We start from the raw sequence: 22,177 nt of genomic DNA, 5'->3' as shown, positions 1-22,177 counted from the left end.
TAATCCTTTCTCTATTGGAAAGGATCAGCTTCCCATTGGTAGACATTTCCCTGGAGGTGTTGGTGGAATGGCTAACCTGTATTGTAAGCCAGCAGTGTGTTAGAATTATTTACCTTGGAATGGGTTCCTGCTGTTTTCTTCCTTACCTCTAGTAACTGTCTTGCTGTTTGACCAGGTGGGGCTGGTCAAGCTTGAGAAAGGACCAGAGTGAAAGGGAAGTAGGGGTCCATTTACAAAGGGAGGTGCTTCCCACAGCGCTTCCCAACTCCCTCTGGGAGTTTCCATGTCAGCTCCTTCCAAGAGAAACCTGCAAGCTGTCCCCTGCCTCCATCTTTCTCCCACACAGGAGGCTGGCTGTTAAAGATACTCTAATCACCAGGCCTAATTATAAGGCTCTGTGAATCATTTGGAAAGGAAAAAAAAGGAAAAAATCATCCCTACATTACAGGCAAAAATAAGGGCAAATTGACAATTAGTCCCCATACCAGGGTATGGTAAACGTGCCAGCTGGATTCAGGGAGAATGATTCCGGATACCAACTCCCTGAAAGAGAAGATGGATGCTCAGAATTGGGTACGTCCAGATTTCACCCCAAAGCTCGTCAGTTAGAAGGGAAAAGAAAGTCAGTGCGGTTGGAATTTCACTAAAATAAGGACTGTATTAAAAGCTGCTTTCTAACTGAAGGTCTGCATTGAATTAATCGAATGGGCATTTATAGGCCTCTTGAGTTCTTTCTAGCTTGAGTTTATCATTTCTAGAACAGAAGATGTACTGGTTTAGAAGCTGACAATATTTTTGCTACTGGGGCCCTGTTCTTTATAATCTTCCATAAATTTTAAGGTTTCAAATTATCCTGATGATGCACTGAATGAATTCAATGCGCAGGAGAGAGTATGTAGCGGTGGTCAAACAGTGGCTTCAGCAGCTTTCCTGAGATGACTTTTCCTCTGTGGGTGGTCCTGACGGATGATGAAGTCCAGGGCCCACCCAGGAGTGGATGCCTGCTCAGCCTCCCGCCGCCCTGGGTGTCTTAGCCTGGGTCTCTGCAGGTCACATGGGCATGATGTCAATGGCGCCTTCCTCTTAGCACTGTTATGAGGCTTAGATGAAATAATATTTGTCGAACATCAGAACTGAGGCTGACATTTAATACATGGTGTTTGTGAGTGCTTGTTAAGTAAAATGTGTAAGCTCCAGAAGGCAAGTGCTTTTTCTCATGATGATCATACGGGCTCCAGGCTGGGCATCATTACCAACACCGAAGGAAGTCACCTGCAACGTGATGCATGCTTGCATGTGCCTCTCTCTGCTTCAACGCGGGCTCTTTGCCAGCCCTACCCTCCTACTGAAGCAAATGCAAAGCATTCCACAGCTCAGCCTATTTTTCTACATGCTCTTTTTGGATATCAGACAAAATTTCTCTTGAATGTATTCATTTAATTCTTTTTATTTTTCATTAAAAAATAGCTGAACCTCTTTCCACTTCACTGTTTCGTGGAGCTCACTCTTTTCGATCCTTCGTTTGCACACACTTTACCGCCTTCTCTCTTTAATACTCATTCTCTTAGTTTCAGAAGGTTGGCATAAGAAAATATCATTGAAACAACAGCAATGCATCACCTTATGTTCTGGGGACTAGAAGTTTGAATCAACATGCTTTCAGGGCCATGCTTCCTCCAGGTCTAGAGAAGAATAGGCCCCTGCTTCTCTCTGGGCTCTGGGAGCTGCAGGCAACCCATGGCATTCTCTGTCTCGATTGTCACGTGAGTTCTCCTCTCTGTCTGACTGTGTTCACATGTCCTCTTGTTATAAGGAAAGATACAGTCATATTGGATTGGCACCCACCCAACTCCAGTATGACCTTGCTTTAAGCTGCCTCATTCCATCTACAGTGACCCTATTTCCAAATAAACTCACATTCTGAGGTCCTGTGGATTGGAATTTTGACATAGGTTTTTGGGGAGCTCAAATCAGTGCATAACACCCATGTCTCTATGTCCTTTCTCTTTATTCCTTTAAGAAACTGTTACACTGCAAAGCCCTGGGGTGTAGATGACCCAACCTCTCTCTATTCACTCTTCCTCATGGACCTCTTTCAAAGCCTTTCCCCTCTTCTCAAAAGGCCTGTCTCTCAGACCATTTAACAGGAAGGTCATGGGTGGAAGAATTTGTTTGCCTTTGATTTCCTATACATCCCTTGGGTTCATTCAGTTGTTCATTCACTTATCAACTATTTACTGAGCATAAGGTAATGTTCTGCAGGAAACAATTTAACATACACAACTAATATGTGCTCTCAGATAGAAAATTATATATGCTGTTTCTGTACCATGATTGGTTCCCATAATTTTGTCTGTGTAATATAAGCAAGACTGTACTTAAAGAGCTCTCACATCCATTATAACATCTGTAAAACGTGTCTGCCAGTACTGCCTTCTGCCTTCAAGAGGAGAGCCTGGTTACCTCCACAAGAATGGGCAGGTCTGAGGGACTCACAGGTAACACACAGCATGTTGTGGAAGTGACATCATATAACTTCTGAGGCTAGGTCCTAAAGTTAACACAGCTCTTACATGGCTCTCTTCGTCAGGCTTGTTTCTCCAAACCCAGTCGCCATGCTGGGAGGAAGCCAAACAGCCACCAGGAGAGGCCACTTAAAGGTATTCTGGTTGACCACCATAATTAAGGTCCAAGCCAGCAGACAGCTCAACCAGCAGATGAGCGAATGAGCTTTCAGATGACTCCAAACCTCACCCTTGTAGAAGCCCCAGCTGGTGTCCCTTGCAGCAGAAACAAGCCATCCCCAAAAAGATCTGCCCTAACTACTGGCCCATAAGCTAAAAAAAGCTTTAATCCACCAAGTTTTATGGTGGTTCGTTACACAGTGATGGATAATTGGGGCATCCACAATATTTTATTATTATTTCTTTCCTTTGGTCTGTACTTTGCTTTATTAGTATCCGTGCTCCATCTACAGTAGAGTCCATTCCCAAATTTGCTTTAATATTTCCACCTGTGTATGTACACTTGGGTCTGTGGTGGTTGCTCTGCAATAACAGTGGTCAGGTCTCACACCTTCCTAATATGTCTGTGGCTCTGATTGATTCCTTTCTGAGTCATTAGCCCCCTTCATTCTGCTGGGTTACAGGAGGAATATTGCACGTAGAGGCAGTCAGCTTTACTGCAACCTCAATGCTTCTGAGCCTCAATTACTCAATTTCTAAAATGTTATTAAGCTTATCTACACCTAAATGTTTTGGAAAGCCTCAAATATGTTAATTGATATGAAATTGCTTTTAAAGGTGAAAAGTGCTATACAAATTTCAGTTATTAATATTGTTGTTAAAAGCATACATACCTTGATGATAGGTTAGCTACATCAAGAGGCTGTTTCAGCATCCACGATTCCAAAGGGGCTGCTTTGCTGTTGCTGTCCAAATCCAGTGTAATAAATGCTTCAGGTGTAGATCAGCTGATAAAAATAAAGCTTAGCCTTTATTAATATGCGTGCACATTTTACTGATGCCTTTGAAAATAGATTTCTATTTTGATTTAGAAACAGGTGTTTTGCATATATTTTGAAACGAATTGAACAATCCTTATTCATGAGGAGTTTAGCATCTTGTTAACAGCTGAAGTTAGCATTGACCAAGCTGAATTTCCGTACCAGACCCAAGTATTTGAAAGCCACTGTGAAACTAAAGGTGTCAGTAATTTAGTTATTATCATTAGCACAAGACTCCATGGGACATTTTAATTGCAGATCATAATGACAGAACATTTATAAAACTGTTCATTAATGCATTATTTAATGCAAACCTATGAAAAATTTAATTGCTGTTAAATGAAGTGTACCAGATAACATTCCAAGAGATGCAATTTGTACTAAAAATAGGGCTGTTCGATGTTCAATGCTATGGGGAAGTAGGGAGAATATTATTACCTAGAGGAGGACTTTTTAAACATGTGAAAATTGTACCTAGTAGTTTAAGTCATTTGTACCATAAAATATTAACTTCTAACCCATTCGGAATGGCATAGATTTACATAGTTTCTGGAGGACTATTGCTCAGCCATTAATTAACTATATATAATCATGCAGATTATTTAACCTCTCTGTGCCTAATTGTCATCATCTATAAAACGCAGTAATAATATATAGTATGTATAATATAATTTAGGCCGAGAGATGTTAAATAATACATTATATACTATTTAGTACCTGTCTTTGGCAGAGAATGCTAATGGTCCACATAAAATCCTCTCTCCCTGAGGTAGTCCCTGTTGGCTTCCTGATGCTGGCAGAGTAAGCAACTGCCACATCTCGGGGCATAAATCAGCAGAGACCTTACCTCTCACTCGTGCAGCATCCATTGGAGGTGGTGAGCAGCACCATCATTGTGCATCCCAGGAAATGATGATTACCTGGGGCAGTGGGAAAGAGTAGGGTGAAAAGAGAAGATGGCAAAGCTCAAGTCTGTTCAAGCTCCCCCCCTGGAATGACTACATACCACTTTGGTCATAGTCCATGGGCCGTGTAAGTCCTGGAGCCTGCGATAAGTGGGGCAGAAAAGTGGATTTTAGAACAACCCTGTCGATTCCAATCCTTCTCCTCTGCTTCACTCCTAGAACTCCCTTTCTGTTGAGTGAAGCCATCTCCTGCTGTATTCAAGTTCTCCCTTACTGCTAAAGCTAGCCACATGCTTCCCATTTCTGGGATGGGAGAGGAAGCATGTTTTTTTTATCTCATAGCCTGTACTACCCTTTCGTGCTCATGTAAAATCTATTAAGAGCATCACTGCTCGCTTTGGGGAAATAACCTCACTTCCATTATGGGCTGTCAAGCTGGGCCAAATAGGCTGTTCTGTCTTCCCCCAAAGAAAGGGAACAAAGTGATATAGAGTATGCTTGTTGAACTCTCTCTTGTAAGACTTGAATCACTGGGTGAAGTTAAGAAGCAAGGAACAATAAAAATCACTGGAGATTTTATGTTCATCTATATGACTGCCCTATGATGCAAACCATCCCTCTAAAAAATCTTCAATTTCTGTATACATATATCAAAATGCTTTGAATGTATAGACAGAAGTGCAAGAAAAATATGAAGGTCAGCTATAAGAAATGAATAGAGAATTGACAGCCAGAACATTGAGCATTGCAATGAATGCTGAAGCAGTCCTGCAGAGCTAATTATGGAAGGGCATTCTATCCATAATAGTTAGAGCCTGAGTGGATTCTCTCTTGGAAATAGCCTCAGGAGTCAAAGGATTGAGTCTATCAAAGTAGAAGCTGAAACCACTACATTAAGCCAGAGTACGAAATAAAAAGAGTTTGGAGAAATTCTACCCACTTTCCCAGGGAAGTAACAAGGAGTTTGAATTTGCTTGGTGCTCTTGGAAGGAGTAAGGAAAGGATCCTCCATGAGAAAAGGCAATACCAAACCTACCCCAAATAAACACTAATCAAAAGAAATGGGTGATTAAGAAAATAATTACATTCACAATGGCATTAAAATGAATAAAATACGTAGAAATAAATTGAACAAATGAAGTTTGAGAATTGTATGCTAGAAAATACAAAAACATTATGAGATAAATTAAAGATGAAAATAAATGGAGAAACAAGGAAGCAGCAGCAGTAATGCTAAGAGCGTGAAAGTCCTCAGACAAACGCTGTCAGACGGGCTGTCACGACGCCAAACACAAGGCCAGAGAAATCCAGCGGGTACTACCGCAGAGCCTTGGGAGCTTCAGGCTTGCAAAATCCACTGAGGAGATTCCTACCCTCCTAATCTACCTTGATGATGAATCTAGGTCTACACTCCACCCAAAACTAAATATACCTAAATGAACCTTTGAGGAAAGATCACTTGAATCAGAAATCTGAAAACTCAGAACAGACATGGACTGTTCAATTAGGGTCTACATGTAAAAATGAAACCACACAAGTACTGGAAGAAAACTGGGTGAATTCCTTTGTAATCTTGGTTTAGGAAAAGGCTTTTTAAAGGGCAAAATATCACCAAATAAATATCCACATAAAGCATTATGCAGCTATTAAAAGATAGAGGAAGGTCCCATGAACCAATGTGGGCTGATTTCTATAAATGAAAGAGAAGCCCTAAAGATTGTCTATAGGACGTTACTATATATGAGAAAAAGAAGAGGAAATATGAAAACACACAGCTATCATCTGCTCACTTATTCAAAATTAACAGAGGGAGGATAAGCCAGAATCTACAAAGGTGGGTCACCCAGAGGGGTGGGTGGGGAAGGGGCAGGAGCAATCGGCAGGGTGCAGGGTGGCATAGATATGGGGGGGTCTTCCCTGAGCATCTTCTTGCACAGCTCTACTCTAATAACCACAGGGGTGTTCTGCATTGTCTCCGCCTATCCCAGAAGGAAGCAGCTGAATCACACCAAGACGTGGAGGGCATGTGGTGGTGTAAGGTCCCTGATAAATGACTTGTTAGACAAAAACCCAGGTACACTGGCCACACTGGAGCAGCAAGGGAGAGAAGAGGGAGCCAAGGAAATGGGGAAATGGTATCCCAACCAGATAAGAACCGTGTGTAAATGCTGTCACCTAGTTCTCAGATGTTTCTCACAGTTGTACAGATCAGCAATTCGGAAACTACTTTTCTGAGAGAGATGTTTTAAATAAGGAATGAGGTGGGGAACCCTGTGATGCTGGATTTGAATCAGCAGGATCAGATAAAGTCATGGTTCTTAATTCACATGCAGACAGAGGAAGTGTGTGTGTGTGTGTGTGTGTGTGTGTGCACGCAAGAGCTAGTGTATACACATATCTCTTAGGTGCCCCCCCGCAGGGCACAGAAGCCACAACATCCAGGAGCTCTGAGAAATCCTGTCCCCAGATCTTGGCTTCTGAACACCATTATCTGATAAACTGAGCCAGGGATCCTCAGAGAAATGGTGGGTTCCTTGACTGTGGAGGGAAAATAGGTAAGCCTAGAACATCTTATAGTACCTGAAAGCGAGGAAGTACTCAAAGAAAGGAGGGGATTGTGAAAAGAACAAGGAGAACCTGAGAGCCAAACCTAGAACAATTGGAGCAGCAAAATAAAAATATGGATTTTATTCCACTGAATGACATAAATATCAGTACATCCATACTGAAGTAAACAAAATAACTAAGCAAACAAATGGAAAGACATCCTGTGTTCACAGCTCTGAAGACTTAATGCTAAGATGACAATACTTATCAAATTGATTAACATATTCAACACAATCCCTATTAAAATTCCAATTTTGCAGAAATTGATAAGCTGACTCTAAAATACATGGAAATGCATGTGTCAGCCTTGCCAGGTAATGATGCCCAATTGTTTGGTTCAGCAAGTATAGGTCAAATGGTTACTGTGAGGGCATTTTATGGCCTTAAATCATCAGTAAGTTGATTACATCTATGGTTAATTGCATCTACAATCAACGGCAGAGTTTGTCTTCAGCAAGGGACATGTTTCATCTGAGCAGTTGAAGGCTTTAAAAGGAGAAATGATGACTTCAGTAGAAAGAAGAATGAATTTTCATCTCTGCTTCAGACTACCAGCTTCTTCTGGGGAATTCATTGAAAACCTTCGCTTCCATTACAGGTTATCAGGCTTGCAGCCTGCCCTATGGAATTTGAAACCGTGCATCTCCACAGCTGCGTGAGACAATTTTACAAAGTCTCATAATTATAGGTATTTCCTGTCAATTCTGTTTGGCTAGAGAACCTTGACCAATACAAAACACAAAGCAACCAAAAGAGCTAAAATGATGTTGAAAAGGAGGGACAAAGTAGAAGGACTTACACTTCTCTATTTCAAAGCTTATTACAAAGCAACAGTCACCACAACAGGGTGGTACTAGCATAGGGTTAGATCTAGCAATCACTGGCATAGAATTAATAGTCTGGAAATAAGCTCTCATGTTCATGGTCAACTGATTTTCAGCAAAGACACCAAGATGGAAAAAATAGTCTTTTCAATAAATGATGATTGCATAAATGAATATCCACATGCAAAATATTAATTTGAACCTTGCTTTTACATCATACACAAAAACAAACTTAAGCGGATCATTAATCTAAATCTATACAACTCTTAAAAGAAGACACAGGAGTAAATCTTCATGATATCGTTAGGCCATAGTTTCTTAGATATGGACCAAATGCAAAAACAATAAAAAATGAATAAATGGATTTCAAGCAAACTAAAACTTGGCTCCATGAAAGATGCTGTTATAAAGATGAAAAGGCAAACTGGAGGCCAAGAGAATATTTATGAAATAAATACATATCTAGAATATGTAAAGAATTCTTACAACTCAATATCAAGACAAACAACCTAAAGATAAAGGGTTCAACAGTTGAAATGTTCACACAGACATTCCTACAAAGAAGATACACAAATGGCCAATGAGACCACCGAAGACAGGCAATAACCAACGTAGAAGAAGATGTAGGGAAGTGGAAATCAAGCAGAAAATAGCTTAAAAATTCAACATTTCAGAATTTTCCATTCTCAGCAGTAATATATTTATCAAAATACTTTAAAGTGTTTTGTGGAAAAAATACTGAGATCTCAACAAATAGATTCAATAACAAAAGAAAGGCCATTTATCCCAAATAAATCAATAAATATAAATGTAGTGAAAATGCTAATATTTCTGTTTTTTCATTCTGAAACTTACTAAATCGATGGCCATGAATAGCCATCACCGTGTAGGTAAATAAAAACATGAGGACTTTTCAAATAAAGTAAAAAAAAAAAATAATAGCCAAGAGAGTGTGACCATTTAGCTAGGCAAAAATACTACTGTCAGGGACAAAGAGGTTAAATAACAGTACCGCTCCTCCCTTCCACAGACCATACTCACTTCACAAGACAGAACACAATCAGTTCAAACTCTGGAACATCCTTGGATGCACATCATCTTCATCAGGCTTGGATGGAAGTCGTTGCACTCCAGTAAAATACAAACTCAAAAGAGAAGTTTCTGAATCTCCTCTTCCCAACCTCAGCCAATATGAAATAGTGGAATAGATGCAGGGTAATCAACAACTTCCAATCTATTTCCTTCCTCCCTGTTCATGTGCCTGCAGCAATACCCAAACTTTCCAATTTCTGTGCTTCCTTGACTTGACACTTTATCACTGTCTCTGTGTGTCTCAGGGGATAGGACAAGTTTGGATATCTGCATCATTGTTCATCCAAACCAAGACAGTACTGAGTCAAATGGGCAGTATTTATAGTTTCACTGAGGAAATAGTTATAAAAACGATGATCTGAGCAAAGCAGACGCACACAGACACTGAGCCTTCAGACCACCTGAAACGACAGGTGGACAGTTGGGCCCTGCTTTGATTTCTGGTTCAGAGCTGAGTCGCTGTGCTCACAACAGGTCCACCAGCCCTTCAGGTCTACACTGCACTAAACGTCACGTCCCACCAGCCCTTCAGGTCTACACTGCACTAAAAGTCAAGTCCCACCAGCCCTTCAGGTCTACACTGCACTAAAAGTCAAGTCCCACCAGCCCTTCAGGTCTACACTGCACTAAAAGTCAAGTCCCACCAGCCCTTCAGGTCCACACCGCACTAAAAGTCACGTCCCACCAGGCACTAAACGTCACGTCCCACCAGGCACTAAACATCACGTCCCACCGGCCCTTCAGGTCTACACTGCACTAAACGTCACGTCCCACCAGCCCTTCAGGTCTACACTGCACTAAAAGTCACGTCCCACCAGGCACTAAAAGTCACGTCCCATCGGCCCTTCAGGTCCACACTGCACTAAAAGTCACGTCCCACCAGGCACTAAACGTCACGTCCCACCGGCCCTTCAGGTCCACACTGCACTAAACGTCACGTCCCACCAGCCCTTCAGGTCCACACTGCACTAAAAGTCACGTCCCACCAGGCACTAAACGTCACGTCCCACCAGCCCTTCAGGTCTACACTGCACTAAAAGTCACGTCCCACCAGGCACTAAACGTCACGTCCCACCAGCCCTTCAGGTCTACACTGCACTAAAAGTCACGTCCCACCAGGCACTAAACGTCACGTCCCACCAGCCCTTCAGGTCTACACTGCACTAAAAGTCACGGCCCACCAGGCACTAAAAGTCACATCCCACCAGCCCTTCAGGTCCACACTGCACTAAAAGTCACGTCCCACCAGGCCTTCAGGTCCACACTGCACTAAAAGTCACGTCCCACCGGCCCTTCAGGTCCACACTGCACTAAAAGTCACGTCCCACCAGGCACTAAACGTCACATCCCACTGGCCCTTCAGGTCTACACTGCACTAAAAGTCACGTCCCACCAGGCACTAAATGTCACGTCCCACCAGCCCTTCAGGTCCACACTGCACTAAAAGTCACGTCCCACCAGGCACTAAACATCACGTCCCACCAGCCCTTCAGGTCTACACTGCACTAAAAGTCACGTCCCACCAGGCACTAAAAGTCACATCCCACCAGCCCTTCAGGTCCACACTGCACTAAAAGTCACGTCCCACCAGGCACTAAACGTCACGTCCCACCGGCCCTTCAGGTCTACACCGCACTAAAAGTCACGTCCCACCAGGCACTAAATGTCACGTCCCACCAGCCCTTCAGGTCCACACTGCACTAAAAGTTACGTCCCACCAGGCACTAAACATCACGTCCCACCAGCCCTTCAGGTCTACACTGCACTAAAAGTCACGTCCCACCAGGCACTAAAAGTCACATCCCACCAGCCCTTCAGGTCCACACTGCACTAAAAGTCACGTCCCACCAGGCACTAAACGTCACATCCCACCAGGCACTAAACGTCACGTCCCACCAGCCCTTCAGGTCTACACTGCACTAAACGTCACGTCCCACCAGGCACTAAACGTCATATCCCACTGGCCCTTCAGGTCTACACTGCACTAAAAGTCATGTCCCACCAGGCACTAAACGTCACATCCCACTGGCCCTTCAGGTCTACACTGCACTAAAAGTCACGTCCCACCAGGCACTAAACGTCACGTCCCACCAGCCCTTCAGGTCTACACTGCACTAAACGTCACGTCCCACCAGGCACTAAACGTCACGTCCCACCAGCCCTTCAGGTCTACACTGCACTAAAAGTCACGTCCCACCAGGCCTTCAGGTCCACACTGCACTAAAAGTCACGTCCCACCAGGCACTAAACGTCACGTCCCACCAGCCCTTCAGGTCTACACTGCACTAAAAGTCACGTCCCACCAGGCACTAAACGTCACGTCCCACCGGCCCTTCAGGTCTACACTGCACTAAAAGTCACGTCCCACCAGGCACTAAATGTCACGTCCCACCAGCCCTTCAGGTCCACACTGCACTAAAAGTCACGTCCCACCAGGCACTAAACATCACGTCCCACCAGCCCTTCAGGTCTACACTGCACTAAAAGTCACGTCCCACCAGGCACTAAAAGTCACATCCCACCAGCCCTTCAGGTCCACACTGCACTAAAAGTCACGTCCCACCAGGCACTAAACGTCACGTCCCACCAGGCACTAAACGTCACGTCCCACCGGCCCTTCAGGTCTACACTGCACTAAAAGTCACGTCCCACCAGGCACTAAACGTCACGTCCCACCAGCCCTTCAGGTCTACACTGCACTAAAAGTCACGTCCCACCAGGCACTAAACGTCACGTCCCACCAGCCCTTCAGGTCTACACTGCACTAAACGTCACGTCCCACCAGGCACTAAACGTCACGTCCCACCAGCCCTTCAGGTCTACACTGCACTAAACGTCACGTCCCACCAGGCACTAAACGTCACGTCCCACCAGCCCTTCAGGTCTACACTGCACTAAACGTCACGTCCCACCAGGCACTAAACATCACGTCCCACCGGCCTCTGAGATCTAGAAGTCCCCATCTAGGCACCTGTTCCAATCCTTTGATAAAACAGTCTATGGACTGACTGAGTCTCTCTCTCTGTCTCTCTCTGTGTCTCTCTCTTTCTTCATTTTTCCCTAAAATCTAGCAAGTTTTCTCTTTCTCACCTATTTTTTCTTAATGTCTTGCCCAAATCAGCCAAATGATAGCCCACATCTGCTAACGTTCTAGTCCTATCCAATCATTTCCCCCTGGCCAGTTTTAGTGGACCCTAGCTTTGTCATTCCTGTTTTCACAGGTGACATGGTCCCAACAGCGTGGGCTTCCAGCTCTTTAGACTGTGGAATTTGATCTCTCACCACCTGCCACTTTACCAATAAACAGGTGCCAGGTCTTGGGTGATGTGAGTTCTTACAAGATTAGCCCCAATGTCAGGGAGGATTTTTAAAAAGAAGAATGAGAAAGAGAAATATGAGGAATGAGAGGAGAAGGGGAAGGAAGGAAAGAATAAAGTATTTGATCACAAGTCATAAATTACAAATGAAAAAATTGCTAAATAATATATTAAAAGTAACAAAAATACAAAATTTATGACAAAGAAATTTAAAAAGTACCGGGTGGGCAGCAGTGGCTCAGTGGCAGAGTTCTCATCTGCCATGCTGGAGACCCGGGTTCGATTCCCGGAGCCCGTCCATGTCAAAAAAAAAGAACATACTTCTGAGAATTAATATTTGAGATAAATACAATTAACAAAATGTTTGGATAAAGAATACAGAAAGTGGCCCTCATTGATTGCTTTTTTTTTTTTAACATGGGCAGGCACCAGGAATCGAACCCAGGTCCTCTGGCATGGCAGGCAATCATTCTTGCCTGCTGAGCCACCGTGGCCCACCCCCTCAGTGATTGTAGTGGCGAATGTATAACTATGTGATTATACCAGGAGCCACTGATTGTACAATTTGGGTGGATTTCATGGTGTGTGAATAAAGCTGCTTATTAAAAAATTAAGTATATAGAAAGTATATCTACAAATCAATAGGTAACCCTGTTGAGAGATTACAGAGACTATGAAAGGAAGTCACAGATAAGATAATTTCAGGCTTATTTATAATTAGAGAAACAATGAGGAACCAGTTAACATCCATCGGATGGCAAAATTGAAAGGTCCATTAACATCCATCTATTACTGTTTTTCATCCGCTTCACAGATGCCGCATTAGTCCAAGACCTTATTTGTTCTTATCTAGCCCTCCTGGTTGGCATTTTCCTTCCTTCCATCTGCCCCTCCTAGAATCTATTCTCAGCAGAGCAGCAGGAGGCATTCTTCTAATAATACCATGTCACCTGTGTTATAGCCTGCGCTGCGTCCCCAGTGCCAAGGAGATAAAAGCCCCTAAAATCCTGAAGATGGCCTGCAATATGGGCAGGACCCAGAGACCCCACCTCGTTATCCACTTTACCGCCTTCTGCCAGCTACCCCTGCCCCATTCACAGCCACACACACTTGTTTCCCTACTACCTCAGAAGCCCCAGGAACACCCCCAAATGTGTTAATTTACTCTTCCCCATGTAGAGCATGCTTTTCTCCTAGAGGTGTAAAGCGTGTTTTCCCAAAGCCCCATCAACTCAACAAGTCTTGCTGGCATGTGACCTTCTCAGTGACATGCCCTTAGCAGTTAAAGCTGCAATCTCACCTTCCTCTGACACTGTCTTCTAAAACACTAGACATTTATTTGTCTATATTGTCTATGAATTGCATTAAACTATAAGTTCCGTAAAGGCACATATTTTGATCTATTTTGGTTACTACTTTTCTAAAAATGCTGAAGGGTCCTTGGCATAGAGTCTGTGTCCAATAAATATTTGCTGAATTATAATATCAGGTATTAATAGGAATATTGAAAAGTGGGAATATAGTTGAATTGCTGATTGGTATCAAAATCTGGTCCAGTTGACTGTGGGTCTGTGTGATGGTTCAGCATTTCTCTTCTAGGGGAAATCTATGTCTGAAGACAATAAGGACATCATTGTAGAGAGAAAATAGTAGAGATTACTTAGCTTTTTTTTTTCAATAAAGGGGTTGTAGAATTAAATTGATTTATTTAAATAAACACTAAGGAAATAGGAAACAAACTAGATCAGAAAAATCAGCATATGTAAGTTTAAAAAGCAATGTTAAATGGAGAAAATTATCTGATAAAGCGTACATACAGTATGCTAACATTTATATAAATTTTAAGATATGATAAAAATATGTCCTCTAGTATTTTAGCTTCCTAGTCTGGTTAAAACAAATACCATGAAATGGGTTGGCTCAAACAGTCAGGATATATTACTTTACCATTCGACACTGAGAAAATGTCCAAATCAAGACATCACTGAGGAGAAGATGCTTTTTCCCCAAAGACTGGCTGCTGGAGATCCAGGGCTCCGTATCACATGACAAGGCCCACTGAGGCATCCACCGGCCTCTCTCTTCTCTTCTGTTTCATCGATTTCAGCTTCTTGCTTCCCATAGACTCTCTCTCTCTCTCTCTCTCTTTCTCTCAATCTCTGTCTGTTTCTCTTTTTCTCAGCCTCTCTCTCTTCATGTAATTTATAAAAGACTCCATAAAAGGATTAAGACCCATTCCTGAATGAGGTAGGTCACACTGTAACTGACAATCTCAAAAAAGACCCTACTTACAATGAGTCCACAATCTTGGGAGCGGATTAGCTTTAAACACATGATTTTCTGGGTGCATACAGTTCCAAAACACCATCCACAACCCTTTGAACCCCAAAAAGAGATTTTATTTCCATACACAAAATACATTCATTCCATCACAATATGCCAAATACCTTAAATCATTTCAGAAACAATGCTACAAGTTAAAGTCTCATCAAAATCGGTTATAAATGTGGTCTTACCTTGGATACAATTCCCCCTCTTCTGTGGACCTTTGGAATCTAGAGAACCAAGTTATCAGCTTCCAAAATACAAAGGAGGGACAGGCATAATCAAGATTCCCATCCCCATAGAGAGAAATTGGAAGTAAAAGAGGGATTAAGGGTCCTAAACAATTCTGAAGCCCTGCAGGAATACTCCATTAAATTTCAAGGTCTGAGAGTCTCTATAGAGTATTTACTTTCCCCTGGGCCTGAGGCAGTGGCAACCCCAACCCTTCCAAGTGCTTGCACAGCCCCACTTGTTCCCATGTACTCCCTACACACTGAGTTGAAGTCTCCAAACTATTAAAAACATGAAGTTTTGGCCAGACTCTCCAGAATTCCCAGAGAATGGGCTCCATCCTCTGAGAATACGGGGTGAGAATACTCTTTCTGAACACAGGGTGGAAGGTTTACCCTCTCCTGGCTCCAGGGCACTCACCCTTTGAACACACTCGGGTGGGCCCACTCTTTTCCTGAGAAGGTGCCTGCGGTGCAGATGTCAGCTTCCACGGGCATGCCCTCAAAGAGATTTTCCTTCAATTTGTCTCTGTAGCCCAAGCTGGCAATGGTTCAGTCCATACAAACTTTGCAAAAAACTTGTCAGTTCTGCATGTGGTACACAGGGGTCCAAACCATTAGACAAAAGAACTTTCTAAAACTCTTTTTTGGTTAATTGCATTTCCAATTCTGACTTGCACTAAAATGGCTAACTATTTAATATGTTTAGTGAAACCCTCACAGGAAGCACTATTTTCTGGGGAATAGATTTCCCAAAGTTCAGAACTTTCCAAACAATTGATTTCCAGTTAGTTTGTGCCCAGGAGCTCAGTTCTCCACTCATCCCTTTTCTCTTGAATTTTCCTATAAGTTTCAAGGAGAAACCAGGTTGTACTTTCCACATTTACCTTGTAATTCTCCTAAGTCAAATTCCAACCTCATCACTTTCCACTTCTCACTTCCATCCAACATCAGAATTCAACTTTGCCAAGTACTCTGCCACCTTAGAACATGGATTGTCTGTCTTTGTTTCCATCCGTTCACCATTTTCTTCTAAGTCCTCAACAGAAATACCTTCAGCATCCATATTTATATAGACAATCTATTCAAACCAACTCAATCCTTTATTATCAAGACGGCACAATTCTTCTAGCCTCTGCCCCTTACCCAACTTGAAAGCTAGCTCCATATTTTTGTTATTTGCATTAGAATCACCCCACTTCCCTCATAACAAAATCTGTTCTAGTTTCTTAAGTGACTTAAAGGAGATACCATGAAATGGGTCAGGGTAAACAGTGAGAATTTAGTAGCTTTTAGTTTGAGGCCAAAAACATGTGCAAATCTGGCATCACCAAGGTGATATTTTCTTGCTGAAGTATGGCTGCCAGTGATCCTGGTTTCCTCTCAGACACCAAGCACATGGCAGTGTCTGCTGGTCTCCCCCTTCTCTCCTGGGTTTCATTCATTTCGCTTCTCATTTCTGTGACTTCTTCTTTCTCTCTCTGTATTCACCTGCTTATAAAGGAATCCAGTTAGAGAATGAAGACTCTATCCTGAAAGATGTCAGTCATACCTTAACTGAAGTAGCCTCTTAAAAAACACCTACCTACAATGGGCCATCCCCAGAGGAATGCATTAGCTTCAAGAACATGATTTGGGGGGGGCACATACAGCCCCAAACCACCACACCGTGTGATACATTGATGCATAAAATTAAAAATCATGCTTGGAGATGCTGCTGACCAACTTCAGGACAGTGGTTATCTTTACAAAAGATGACAGGGTGAGGTTTTAGTTGTATCTAAAATATTTTATTTTTGTTACAAAATATATTTGTAGTAAAAATGGTCAAACTATTGAAGTTTATTAAACCAGGTAAATACATGTGTGTCGGTTTGAAAGTATTATGTACCCCTGAAAAGCTGTTTTAATCCTGATCCAATCTTGTGGGAGCAGCAATTTCTTTTAATCCTGATTCAATACTGTAGGTTGGATATTTTGATTGGATTATCTCCATGGAGATGTGACACACCCAATTGTGGGTGTGATCTTTGGATTAGTTGGAGATGTGGCTCTAACCATTCTAGGTGGGTCTTGATTAGTTTATTGGAATCCTTTAAAAGAGGAATCATTTTGGAGAGAGTCAGAAACTTCAGCACAGAGCTGACAGGCAGAGAACTGAGACACAGATGTTTGGAGATGCTTGGGGCGCAGCAGATGCTGCCATGAGATGTTAAGCAAGATGGGACCTGGAGGGAGCCCCGGAGAACCAGGAGATGAAGCCCAGCCCCAGAGAAGCCAAGTGAGGAGCCCCCACAGGAGCAGACGGAAAGCCACAGAGCCCAGGAGCAAGTGACCAGCAGACGCCAGGCACCTGACTGCCCAGCTGACAGAAGGCTTGTGTGTGTCCAGACCCATCAGCCTTCCTTTAATTAAGGTAGCTTTCCCTGGATGCCTTAGTTTGGACAATTTTATAGTTTTAAAACATTAAAGCTGTAGTTTATTAAATTCTGCTTATAAAGCCATTCTTTTCTGGTATATTGCATTCTGGCAGCTTCCAAACTAACACAATGTGAATACCTATTTACTATACCTTTCTGCTACTTCGGAAACTTTTGTAATAAAAAACAAAAACAATGGTGACAGGACTGGGGCTGCTGAGTCTTGATGACAGTTCATATTTTTGTTGTTTTCTATTCTTTTTTTACAAGTCCCAGATTGGTCCTTTCTGCCAATATCCCTGAGACTGATTCCTTAGATTTTCCTTTGAATTATTTTTTACATGTTTTTAGAAATTCCCATAATTTACTGAATTTAGCCAGCTTAGGTTCCTTTTGTATATAACCAAAAATCTCTAACCACTACAATAACTTTAGCACCCTGGAAAAACGGGCAGGGGTATGTGAGAAAACTCATCAAAACCAAGAACCGGCCTTGCAAGGGCAGTGAAGAGCTGTGGCTCTGCTGAGCTGTGACACTGGAGACCATCTGGGGCCGCTGGTATCGAGTTTTCACATGTGAAATGTGGCAATGACTCATGCCTGCTTCATGTGGTTCAAGCGTTGTCAATCAACATATTTAAAGAAGCTCATACTTAGGAAGCAATCAACATTTATTCTCTCCTTTCCGAAAGGTAAAAGAAAATGATAGCAATGATGATTTTCAGGCATTTTGGCTACGAGTTTTGATAGAGCAGGCACTCATCTGTACCCGTCAGAAGGGGACATTTGATGAAAGCTTGTTTCCCCTTGGGCTGAGCTATTGCCGAAGATGTCGGCTCAATTTTCATTTTCCATCCATGTCCGCTGGTGTCTTGGCAGTGGGCCTTGCTGCGTGTGGTGGCGGTAGCCTTGGCATTTACAAGATGCTGCAGGAGAGAACAGACAAAGGCAGTAGGCGGGGGCCAGGCCAGCTTCCTGAGGAAAGAGTTCATGAGTCAGGTCCCAGGGAGTGGGAGGCCTTAAGTGGGGAGCCGAAACAGAGCACAACCGTTGTGCCCAATGCCAAGCTGCCAGCCGCCCCCACTCCCACCAGTGGGAAGAGAAGCCATCAGACAGGCCTGCAGTTGTCCCTTTACAAACGGACAGCTAAGGGAGCCTTGGGCTCATGGGGAAAGTTGAGGCTTGGAGTGCGAAACGTGTTCTTCAGGATTGAGCTTCTCCATCCAGCTCTGTGTCTCAGAGTTCTTTCATGTCAGTGTCTTCTCCAGAAAGCAGGGGCAGCCGATGACTTACAGGGTTGACCAGAGGAGCACATGACATAATGGAGGCAAGAGAAGTTTGAAGGAAATAAGATCATCCCAGAACAAATTAGCATTCAGTTCTGGATCTGGCTTGATAAATTAAGAAAGTGTGAATATACAGGATGAACAAAGAAAAGCAACTCTAAAGGGAAAAAATCGAATAAGGTTACTTTCTGAAAATGACGGTGAAATAAAACCATTTCAGAAAAATTAATGTGGAGAGAATCTACCACCAGTAGATATGTACCACTAGAAATCTTTTTAAAAATTTTCCATCTAAAGGAAATGATACCAGGAAGAAATTTGGATCCCCCCCAAAGAATAGGAAATGGTAAATATAATAAAATATATAAATATATAAAATGCATAAATAAGGGATAATTTTTGTTACTTATAAATTTTAAAATGAAAATCGTTTATACAAAACAAACTCAGCAATTTATTTTGGTGCATATAACATGTCAAAGTGAAATGTATGAATACAAAAGCACAGAGGCAATAGAAATATACTGTTGTAAGTTTCTATATATACATGAGTGTTAGAATGTTCTTTGATGTGGTTTGTAGTAATTTAAAGATGTGTATTATACATATCAGAGTAATCATTAAAAATAGAACAAAAAGTTGTAGCTGATATACAAATAGTAGAAATAAAATAGAATACAAAAAACATACTCAATCAGAAAGAAAACAATAAAAATCAGATAGAAAGAAAATATGAAGGTAGATTTAAACTCAGCCATATAAATAATTATATTAATTATGGTCTAAACATTCTAATTAAAAGACAGTTTGTCCAATTGAATGAAAATGAAAAATTCAACTACATACTGTGAATATTGCTTATAGTAGACCCATGTTAAATATAAAAATATTATCAGCTCAAAAGTGCAAGTATGGGAAGACCAATACCAAGAAAATAGCAATAAAAAGAAAACAACATCAAAAAAGAGAGGCTTCAAACAAGAAATGCTAACTGGCATAAATAATGAAGCGCGACATTTCATAATGATACAGTTGTTAATTCATCTAAAAAGAAAAACAACCCTACGTCTCTATGTACCTAAAAAGAAAACTCCAAAATATAGAACTGAAAAGGAAAAAAATTCACTTAATAAATATGAATATTTATATGCTAATATTGCAATCATTGCTGGAATAATTAAATTAAATTATTCATATGAATATAGACTCTTGAAAAATACTGCCACGCAGATAAACCAGACATATTTAGAGTATTCAAATCAAAAAGAGATATGAATATTCGTCATTCAGCAAGGTAGACTCAGGAAGTTAGACCATAGAACGGGCCCTAAACTAAGTCATAATATAGTTAAAAGAATTGGAATCATATTGAGTATGATCTTGATTAAAACAGAATCAAAATAAAAAATGAATACCAGAAATACATTTGGAAATTGTTCAAGTATTGGGAAATTAAACTTTCTACCTGTAAATAACACGTGGGCTAAAGAGGAAATTGCATAGGAAATTAGAAAATGTTTTAAACTAAATTATTATGGAAGCAAATACACCAAAATTTGTGTGACCTGACCAATACTCTACTTCAAATGAAATTTTTAATTTTGAATGTTTATATTAGAAATGAAATAAAACTAAAGTGAGTTACATATGCTTCAAACAGATAAAAAAATAGAAGAAAAATTATCTCAAGCAAGAAAAATGTAAGAAGGAAATAATAAAAGGATACCAATGGGAGAACAAAACAGAAAACCAATGAAAGCAAAAGCACGTTCAGTAAAAAATTCAATAAGACTGATAAATTATCTAAACAGACAAAACACACAAACAAAAGACTCAGATTGTTAATATCAGGAATGAAAGTTGGTTATCACTAGAGAAGCTGCAACAACTTTTGCATTTGATACAATGTACAAAATAGAAAATTTTCTTGAAAGACACATATTATGACACTTACATAAAAAACAGCCTTATATTTACTATAAAGGTAGCTGAAAACCATCCCACAAAGCCAGATGGCTTCACTGGTTGCGGCTATCAAACATTAAAAGAAGAAATAACATCAATCCTACCTGCACGATTTTAAGAATCAGCGGATGAGGATACATGCCCCAAATTATTTTATGGTGCCAGCATGATGTTAATGTCAAATACAGTAAAAAAGGACCTTAAGGAAACCATAGGCTGTTAATCAGTCTAGCAATATTAAATCAACACCACCAATGATGATCAAGTGAGCTCAGCCCAGGGGTAACAATTCAGTACAACACTCAAAAATTGATCAGTGTTATTTACCATATTTAGAGATGAAAAGATAATATGATTATCTCAAAAGACGAAAAAAATCATGTGCTATAATTGAACACATTCATGGTAGAAACACTGCAAAATGGGAATGCTTATAGTACCTTTATTTAGGATAGGCCAAAGTTGGAATAAATACAAATTTCCATCCGCAGGTAAATGGTAAACAGAATGTGGTATATTTATACAAAGAAATACAACTCAGCAAGAAAAGAGAAAAATCTCAAATATAAAATAAAATGGGTAAGCCTAAAACATATTTTGTTGGGTTAAAGAAGCATGAATGCTTATGATAAATTAAACCAATGTGAAGTTCTGCATCAGGCAAAACAAGTGCTTGGTTAAAGAAATTACAACAGCAGTTGCCCTGGTTGGAAGGGAGCACAAACAGACATTCTGCAGAGATGGAGGTGTCCTACATACGCTATAAATTGTTGGATGGTTGTTAAATGGTTGCAAGACACATCAAAACACAGCAAATTTTAAGCTACATCTACAGTGTGTTTATGTTAACGTGTGAGAATTGTACCAGAATTAAATGAAAATGTATTGTAAAGGGAAAGAGAGATACAGCCAGAGGGACAAAGACAGATGGAGATGATCAAAAAGTCAAAAACATAAAAAAAAGCAAGGAAACAAAAAGTGATGGAACTATTCTGAATTAACAAAAACCTCAAAAACTGTAGCAACTAAATATAATGTGTAAGCAATGACTAGACCTTTAGTGTTGTTTTGGGGGTACACTAATAATGGATTATGAACTAATATCCTTGGCTCTTAATGGGGTTTCCAGCCAGCCATGTTCCCTGGGATCTTCAAACTAAGGGACTCTCAGCATCACCTCTTTTGGGGTTTCCAGCTTGTGCCTGCCCTGAAGAGTGCTGACTTGTCAGTCCTCAAGGTCCTACAAGCCAATTCCTTGTTGTAAATCTCTTTACACACACACACATTGTGCTGGTCTGAAAGGATGTATGGACCCTAGAAAAGCCATGTTTAAATCTAAATCCCATTCTGTAAACACAGAATAATCCCTATTCAATACTGTATGTTTGAAACTGTAATCAGATCATCTCCCTGGAGAACTGATTAAATCAAGAGTGCTTGTTCGGCTAGATTAGGTGATGACATGTCTCCACCCATTTGGGTGGGTCTTGATAAGTTTCTGGAATCCTACAAAAGAAGAAACATTTTGGAGAATGGAGATTCAGAGAGAGCAGAGCAGAATGACATAGGCACGAGAAGCAGAGTCCACCAGCCAAGATGAAGAAGGAAATTGTCTCTCAGGGAGCTTCCTGAAACAGGAAGCCAGAAGAAGAAGCTAGCAGATGACGCTGTGTTCACCATGTACCCTTCCATGTGAGAGAG

General features: G+C 41.3%; 1 long non-coding RNA gene across 1 annotated transcript in view; it reads right to left on the bottom strand.

The window, feature by feature from the left end:
- Nucleotides 1–16,075: 16,075 nt before the first annotated feature.
- Nucleotides 16,076–22,177, bottom strand: part of LOC143686530 (uncharacterized) — a 37,205-nt gene continuing 31,103 nt past the window's right edge. Inside the window, exon 3 of the long non-coding RNA XR_013177248.1 lies at nt 16,076–16,296. This is a non-coding gene — a long non-coding RNA (uncharacterized LOC143686530). The remainder of the gene's footprint in view (nt 16,297–22,177) is intronic.

The sequence above is a fragment of the Tamandua tetradactyla genome, chromosome 6 (assembly GCF_023851605.1).
Source record: "Tamandua tetradactyla isolate mTamTet1 chromosome 6, mTamTet1.pri, whole genome shotgun sequence".
NCBI classification, from domain to species: domain Eukaryota; kingdom Metazoa; phylum Chordata; class Mammalia; order Pilosa; family Myrmecophagidae; genus Tamandua; species Tamandua tetradactyla.
The sequence above is the reverse complement of the archived record's forward strand: the minus strand, read 5'-3'. Positions and strand labels throughout refer to the sequence as shown.